The sequence below is a fragment of the Carassius auratus genome, chromosome 32, assembly GCF_003368295.1.
Source record: "Carassius auratus strain Wakin chromosome 32, ASM336829v1, whole genome shotgun sequence".
In the NCBI taxonomy this organism is placed as follows: Eukaryota; Metazoa; Chordata; class Actinopteri; order Cypriniformes; family Cyprinidae; genus Carassius; species Carassius auratus.
The window spans coordinates 8206655-8212654 of NC_039274.1; the positions used below are offsets into that span (position 1 = coordinate 8206655).

A 6000-nucleotide genomic window follows, 5' to 3' on the forward strand; every position below is an offset into this window, starting at 1 on the left:
GTTGCATGTCAGGCAGGCAGTATGCAAAATCAAAATGACGTTTAATTTGCAGTTACATGACTGATATTTTTATTATCCTTCTACATCTGTCACAGCGCTCTCACATTTTTATGCTTTCCTGATAAAACAATAATGCACAGCTATTCCAGAGATGATTGTAATTTGGAGAAGGGTGCACACCTCCTTCTGAATTTTATCCTCCTTCACTCCTTTTATCACCATTCATCCTCATTAAAATAACATCATACAGAGTATATTTGCCTTTTGATGGCTTACGAATACAAATCTGTACTTACACAGAAAATCTGCTTTGTTCTAAAGCTTCTCTGAACATAGGGACCATATTTCTGAGCTGGTAGCAGATGGCACAAGTTGTGCTGACACTTTATTATGTAACATTTAGCAGTTGAGAGTGTACAAAGTAAGCCTGACCAAAGTAACTACATCAGTAAACCCATCAAATGCAGCCCAGCCATCTCTATTATAAAAAATATATTGGCATGTATTATTTTTTGAAGATATTGCACATATGAAATATTTATTTCATCATAGTCAACGAAAACCCTTTACAATGATCTGAAATGCCAGGAATGTGCTTTTGATTCAGCACTTGTAAGAATAAAACATTCATCAAGTAGCTGGATTTCCAAATGTTTTTCTGAAGTTGCCCTGTCCTTCATTCATCAGAGATAGAGAGCAGGGCATATTCATTCTCCATCTTATGCACTGAATTCTTGAAAGGTTGAAGCCAAGTCTATTCTCTGAAAGAGAGAAAGAGGAGGGCTGAGGGACAAGGAGGAAAGAGGGACAGTGAATTATTTATTTATTTCCATTTTTGCAAAGCAATTTGAAGTTTTTTGAATGATGCCAACTCTGAAAAGTTTTATTTGGGGATTTTAGTAGCATGCATTAGACTCAGTAGTACACTATTCCCAAAACCCCTGTGCTGTAAAATATAGATTCTCAGGGTATAAACTTGACATGAGAACAGCAACCAAAGAACCTGAACTCCTCATGAAGTCTATTTTGCATTTGCAGACAACAGTTGTACGATGGTGGCACTTTCTCGGGAAAGATTTAAAGGTTCCCTTCAAGACAAAGAAGTGTGCTAAGCTGCTGTTGACGTGCTGTGCTAAGTCTCTCAAAATGCTAAGCTGCAGTTGCTACTAATGTAAGTGCTAAGTCACGTTGTAGCTAAGCTGCTAAGCTATGTTTTTTTTTTAAGCAGAAACAAGGAAGTTCTGCAAGAAGTGAATTTGTGGAGTTTGGAAACTGCTGAAGCAAGGATGATTTATTTAAATTTAAATAATAGTAATAATAAAATGCATAATGCATCGCTGAGGAGCCATTTCGACTTTTACACCAACAGTTTTGTACATTTAGTTTAAAATCAGAATTATGTGGCTATAAATAATTGACAATTGAAAATATAAAGACTTAAGGTTTGGTCACACTAGCCTTTGAACGTGCAAAATTATTTAGGACGCCGCTGTGAATATGGGCGGGAGCAAGATATAACGGTTTCCCATCACTTATCACAACATGGATTAATCTGTGCTTGTACGGTGTCTTTTGCGAAGGCGTCAAAAGCGTCTTATTATATTGTACTCTCTGTCTCTCTCTCTCTCTCTATAAATATATACACACTAAACAATAAAAAATATAGAACGTGTCCTCATTCAAATGTACCATTTCCATTGACACTGCGAACCATGCAGGTTCTTTTTTTAATATCTTTTAAATATGTATTATTGCTGCCCTATGGCTAAAATTTGCACTTCCTTCATTTTTTAATTTCTGTACAGAGACGTCACGCAGTGACATATCGATCATCTAATCGTCACACGACTTCACGTGATGCGAATTCGCAGGTCAGAGTTGACCAAACTTGAACTTTCGAATGCAGCCAAATGTGACATTTTTCGTATGAGCCTGCGTTTACAGTCTGACACATTCACATGCGTATGAATGGAAGTCAATGGAACGAAAAGTGCAGTGTGACCGCCCCTTTAGAAGGACTGAGAAATGTCTTAAAACAGCTGGGTTAATATAGTGTGACTTGAGTGGGCTCATTTAAACCTGTTAGCAGTTTAGGTTACTTGACTTGTTGATGGCAGAGACAAGCTCTCAGATGATTAGCTGCTGTTCTTCAACAGAAGACAGATATGATGAGACAGGATGTAGGGCATCTCCCACTTAAAATTGAATAGGCACCTGGCCAATGAAGTTTAATAAAAGAGCATTCATTGTTAAATGGGTGAAGGATGTATTAGAATTATAATCAGAATTCACCAGTTAAAGGGAAAGGTTTTATTTAACACCTTTTAAGTGGCCTGCTTACTTCGCTTTGGGAACATTTGTTTAATCTCAATAAGAACATGTATTCTTTTCATGTCCTCAGTGTGCTGTTTCAATATGTTTAATGGCCCTGGATCACACCCCTGTGATTTTTCATAGGGGATCATCCTGAACATGCGTCAAGTAATGACTATTTTCAATATTTGAATGACCTCAATCCGAGCAGCTGTGTCCTTAGCCATTTTCAAGAATCGGCTTAAAACACATCTCTATTCTAACTGTATTCTTAAAAAACTTGCCCTTTTAGACTTGCACTCGATTCATTTACTAACTGATTGTTTTATTTTTATTTATCATACAACTAACAAAAGCAAAAAAAAAAAAAAAAAAAAGGCCTCCAACACAGCTTGCTCTATTCTTTTTCTATTCTATCTGTTGTCTTTTTACATGTATTTAAAATATATTTTTTTGAAATACAAAATACTGTTTTGTATATTGCATTTAAAAGCCTTTGGGGAAAAAATCTAATGTATTTTTTGTTTAAATGTGTATTTTTGTATTTTCAAAATAAATAAAATACTTTGTGCTAGTCAACGTCTAAACACAGGATAATTACAAACAGGTACACTGAATGAATAATTAAACTGAGCGAGACCAAATCAGGTAAATCAGGCACAATGACAGGGGCAAAGCAAAACAAAATAGGTCCATAATTCTGTCATATTGCTCTCCTCCAGGAAGTTGCGTCCTCACACCATAGAACAACGATAAGGGGGTTTGCAGGGGTGGATGGCACTACTAAGCAGGCGGAAGTTAAAGTCCGGGGAGGAGAAAGGAGGGACTTGGAGCTGGAGGCTCTCAGGCTCAGCCATAATGTCAGCCCAAGGTGGAGCCGACGGAGGGAAGAGCTCTGAAGGAGGAATGGCCACTCTCTCCAGGGGGCCTACCAACAGTGGCAGAGGAGCCCGAGGCATAGAGCCAGGGGCGAGGGAGCTAGGAGCCGAGGTGGAGCCGCTGGGTCTATGGGCCAAGGCAGAGGTTGGAGGCGGCGTTAAGGGATTCTCCTGCCATGGCGATGCTTTTCATCACAAGTGTTAAAAATATTTTTATATTTTTTTGCCACCTATGATAAAGAGGTCAAGAATAAAATGAATAAATAAATAATTGGTGGGTATCTTACCCATTCTCACCTTAAAGATCGATAGGTTGATGATTGATTGATTGATTGATTGATTGATTGATTGATTGATTGATTTCCTCCAACCATCACTAGCTCTCGAAAACATTCACATTTCCAAACTTGGTACGTCACAATACACAAGAATCAATGACCAATTGTGTGATCCAAAGTTTGTGTGCAGTATGACCACCTCCTAATATGTGTTGAACTCAGCTTCCTGAAATTGAAGCCCTGAAATTGTCCTAAAACTTTTCTCAGCTGAACTTAATTATAAAAAAGTGTGTGTGTGTAAATAGAATGCATTGCGTTTCTGTACCCTCAAAGTAATAGAATACATTTTTGTAGCATTTTCTGTAAGTTCCCTAGAACAGAACTCTCTCAGTGTTTTGCAAAAAGTTAGCATTTTTTTTACCAACAGGAAGATAAACTACACAATTCCATCTCAGTATACAGAATAAATCATATAATATCATGACCCTAGTCTCAGAGCAGGAGCATCTCTTTGAATGCATATGGAGCTCTTTGCTCTGTCCACATGAACTGTCGAACAAACTTGCTCGTCTAAGCAAAGGCAAAGAGACAGCCCCTCTCTGTGATGAATCTGGCTGGGTTCATAGGAAGCAGATTGGCCCTGCCAGCCTCCATACAGGCAGATATATTTCAGCCTCCTATCATCAGTGTAGTGCCAGCAGATGTTTGAAACCCTTCGCCTCATTCATCTATCTGCCCTCTGCTTACATGTCTCTCTTTGTCAACCTCAGATGTTTCCTTTTCCTCATCAGTGTTAAGATAAACATAATTGTATTGTACAATTTCTTCAGAATTTTAAGTGGTTTGAAGGGTATAGGGACAACTAATGTTTTCTATACATGAAAACAAAACCTTTTGTAATGGAGTTTTAATGGTATAAGAATGTTGAGCAAAGGTCACACTTCAGTTTGTGGACTTGTCACTATTACCATGATTTTTGTCTCAATAAAATCCTAAATTGCTTAGTTGTTACACTGTAAGGTAGTTGTTATACTGTATATAGGATCAAAGGATCTAAAACGGGCCACATGAGAAACAGGAGTGGTTGCAGAGGTCCGGGCCAATAAACTTAAAGGGGTAATGTGATGTTGCTAAAAATAACATTATTTTGTGTATTTGGTGTAATGAAACATGTTCATGTGGTTTAAGGTAAAAAAAAAAAAAAAAAATTATAATAATAAAAAAAAAATAATAATAAAATTCTCGACATACTGTACATATGCTGTTATACTGTAATGTGATATATCATGGTAATGAATATGCACGGTACTGTTATCGTGGGCACTTCTAAATAACTTGAATAATTATACATGCACATGCATGGGATGCATTTTAAAAATACTTTTCCCATCAACTGGTCAAAATGCACAGTATGCTGCTTAAAAGTGGTGTGTGCACTCTGATGTAAACAAACATGTATGAGAAGCACATGGGGGAGCACGTGAGAGATGCACTGAATGAAAGTACATGCACTCTCTGACAGCAGATGGCGCTAAACTGCATAAAATGCAGTCCTTACCCTGGAAACCCCTGAAGGATTAGGAACTTCACTTAAGAGCAAACAATGAACAACTTCAAGTGTGATACAAGTAATACTTTATTAAAGGGTTAGTTCACTGAAAAATGAAAATTATGTCATTAATAACTCACTCTCATGTCGTTCCAAACCCATAAGACCTCCGTTCATCTTCGGGACACTGTCTATACTGTCCATGTCCAAAAAGGTAAGAAAAACATCTTCAAAGTAGTCCATGTGACATCAGAGGGTCAGTGTGACGGTGGATAAAGGAGAGTCTGGAAGCAGAAGCGAGTTAACAGATTTAATGAGAAGAGAGGAATATGAATACACAAACAAACAATGATGATGAGACGACGACACTCCGTGGTGGTGGTGAGAAGGTGAGGAATCCAGATGATGGTGGAGAGAAGGTGAGTAATCCGGATGATGACGGCGTGTAGGCAGCAAGAGGGGATGGCACAGGAACTGCGGGGAATAGAGCCGAAGGTAAGTGTCCGTGGCTGAGTGAACGTGTGGAGAGTGGATGAGGTTCAAGGGAAACCACAGACATCCAAACGCAAACAACACTAGAGCCAGACGAACAGGGAAACCACATCAAACAAATGACAACGATCTCACAAACACAAGACGTGAGACAAGCCAATATATAGTGGATGAGTAATGAGTGGCAGCTGATGCTGATGACAATTAACGGAGACGCCCACAAGCTAATCAGTGCAGACACGGAACACACAGAATTCACCACAAAGTGCAAACCCCCCCGAGATCACGGTCTACCAACTGTGACAGTCAGAATTTGTTGAAGCATCGAAAAGTAAATCCAAGGATCTTGTTTATTACTCTCACGGGTTTACATGTGATGTCCGGCATTGCATCTTAATTACTTGCCGCAAATTTGACAATCTCTTCTCCGAATTGAAATTTTCAATAATTGTTCTAGTGGTGTTAATGTTGAAAGCTGTTCTTGGAAATG

At 38.5% G+C, this 6000-nt stretch overlaps 1 long non-coding RNA gene across 1 annotated transcript in view; it reads left to right on the forward strand.

Annotated features, from left to right (window-relative positions):
• The window catches only part of LOC113051517 (uncharacterized), a 38869-nt gene extending 35375 nt beyond the window's left edge, over positions 1 to 3494 (forward strand). Inside the window, exon 2 of the long non-coding RNA XR_003276912.1 lies at positions 3036 to 3494. This is a non-coding gene — a long non-coding RNA (uncharacterized LOC113051517). The remainder of the gene's footprint in view (positions 1 to 3035) is intronic.
• Positions 3495 to 6000: the final 2506 nt, after the last annotated feature.